We start from the raw sequence: 2,917 nt of genomic DNA on the forward strand, positions 1-2,917 counted from the left end.
CGATATATTACACGATTAAAGTCGGAAATTTAAGAAAATAAAGTCCTAAATTTATGTGAAAATAAATTGTAATATTATGACAACAAAGTCGTAAATTGACAAGAATAAAGTCATGAAGTTCAGAGAAAATAAGTTGTAATATTACGAGAATGAAGTCGTAAATTGACGAGAATAAAGTCATGAAGTTACGAGAAAATAAGTCGTAATATTACGAGAATAAAGTCATACATTTAAAAGAAAATAAGTCGTAATATTATGAGAATAAAGTCGTAAATTGATGAGAATAAAGTCAAGAAGTTACGAAAAAATAAGTCATAACATTACGAGAATAAAGTCATACATTTAAAAGAAAATAAGTCGTAATATTATGAGAATAAAGTCGTAAATTGACGAGAATAAAGTCAAGAAGTTACGAGAAAATAAGTCATAACATTACGAGAATAAAGTCATACATTTAGAAGAAAATAAGTCGTAATATTATGAGAATAAAGTCAGAAATTTGTGAGAATAAAGTCAAAAATTTACAAGAAATTATGTCTTAATATTCCGAGAATAAAGTCGTAAATTTACAAGAAAGTAAATTGTAATATTATGAGAATAAAGTCGTAAATTTACGAGAATAAAGTCATGAAGTTACGAGAGAATAAGTCGTAATATTACAACAATAAAGTCATGAATTTATGAGAAAATAGTCATAAATTCACGTGAAAATAACTCGTAACATTACGAGAATAAAGTAATAAATGTACGAGAAAATAACTCCTCAGTGAGCGTTGACTGTCGCGACGAAGGCTCCGCTGCACCTCCACACGAGCTGTGGCATTGGGCTTAGAAACCATGGCTTTTGTGCCTTCGTTCATATGAGCGATTGCTTGCTAACTGCTGGCACGCTGTCTGTGTAGCCACTCACTAGTAGCCCCGTCCCCACAAAGAGGATGAATGAGAGGAGGGTTCACTCTCTCTGTTCTTTCCACTATAGAACCAATGCGCACAGACACATGCAGAGTGAACCCTCTTGTCATCCAGCGCTTGTGGTACAAAGAGACAATGAAAACAAACAGGCATATATGTGCGTCAATTTATCAAGGTGGCAAAATTTGTTCGAATTGTTCGATTAATCGATTTATCAATTATCGTGACAGGCCAGGCCATAAATATATGACAACAGTCAAAGTAATGACATGCTTGGAAAGAGCAAAAATTAAAAAAAATTAGGAGTAATTTTATAAAAATAAAGTCAAAATATTAAAAGAAAAAAGTTGCAATCTAACAAGAAATAGTTGCAATTTTACGAGAATAAGGTTGTGGTGTTATGAGGAAATATTACGTTGATGTACCAAAGTTGAAATATCAAGAAAAAATATGTCATAGTATTATGAGAAACAGTCAAAACAATGAAAAAAAGTTGTATTTTTGGAAAATCAGGCTGCAGAAAAAGTTATAATGCTAAGAGAATAAAGTCTAAATATTATAGGAATAAAGTCATAATGAGGAGAAGAAAATTTAAGTAGAAATACCTGGAATTTTTTTTTTTAAAAGCAACCACAGAGATGAAAAAAAAATAAAGTCAAACTCTTCAGAGGAAAAAAGTCGTATTCTAACGAGAAAAAAGGCACAAATTTACGAGAGGAAACTCATAATATTATGAGGAAAAATAATGTAATTTTACTTGCATAGAGTTGAAATATTAAAGAAAAAAATATTCTCGTAATATTATGAGAAACAAACCAAACAAAACAAACCTTTCGTTTTTGGAAAATTAGGTTGGGGGAAAAGTTATAATTTGAAAGGAATAAAGTCAAAACATTATTGGAATAAAGTAGCAACGAGCGAAGTTCATACCAATATTAGGCTTTGTCACCTACAATATATCATGAAGATGAAATGCATTTTTTTCCTTGAAATATTTATAACTTCCTAGCATATCTTTCAAAATATCAAAAGCCCTCGCATCCTTTCATTTTTCAGTATGTGGCCCTTGGTGGAAAAAGTTTGGACACCCCCGAAGTTTGGGAAGTATTTAAAAAAACGTCTCGGGAGGGGGCGTTGCCAGGTAACCACGGTGAGTCAAAGAGAGGAAAGTGCGTTGAAAAGATCATTTCAACTATGTAAGTCATAAAAAAGATTGCAACATTGATTCATGGGTGCTTTTGTGTTAATAAAAGTTGGACTTTAACTGTGCTTGTATTGCAAAACACAAGAAGCGCTTTGGGCGGAACCAATGTGAGTGTGGTGAAAATCTATAGGTAACTGTTGGCAGTCAGAGTTTCATGTCGAAAAACACCCATTATCAGTGTGGACCCGAGTGAATTTTATCTATAATGGGCCAAGGCTTCTTGAAATTAACGCAAAATTGCTCGCTAATGGTTGCAATGTGTCGGGGTTTTGAAACGGCAAAAACTATACACCCCTCCAAGGACAATGGTTCCGCCCATGGTTTGTAATGGCGCTTGAGGGCTGTTTTGATTGACAGACTAGCTGATGCCAAAGACGCTAGATTTTGAGACTGCCGATTTAGCCGCATACAGAGCGTAGTACGAAAGTCCGCCATGATGGTCAGCACGAGAGCTGGGCGGGGCCAGTCGCACAACAGTGTGCAATGTATTCACTCGCTCTGGGTTGAGTGTAAAAAGTTATGCTCGGTGTGTACACTTTGATGAAATTAATATATATATGTATATACAGTATATGTACAGTATATAAATGTGTTAAAATCCATTATACTGCAGAAATATGTAATGTCATTTTTTTAATTGACAAATTTGGTCTTTTGAACCTTCTATTAGCGCAATTAACGGCTGAACAGTGTGCCATGGGCATGTTCACAATGCAATGTTTTTGGATTCTGCTTCCCATCATGGCGGCCAAAACCGCGGATGGCATACTACGGAAGCGGATGGGGATTACCAATCCTATC

Source organism: Dunckerocampus dactyliophorus, chromosome 6 (assembly GCF_027744805.1).
Source record: "Dunckerocampus dactyliophorus isolate RoL2022-P2 chromosome 6, RoL_Ddac_1.1, whole genome shotgun sequence".
Classification (NCBI taxonomy): domain Eukaryota; kingdom Metazoa; phylum Chordata; class Actinopteri; order Syngnathiformes; family Syngnathidae; genus Dunckerocampus; species Dunckerocampus dactyliophorus.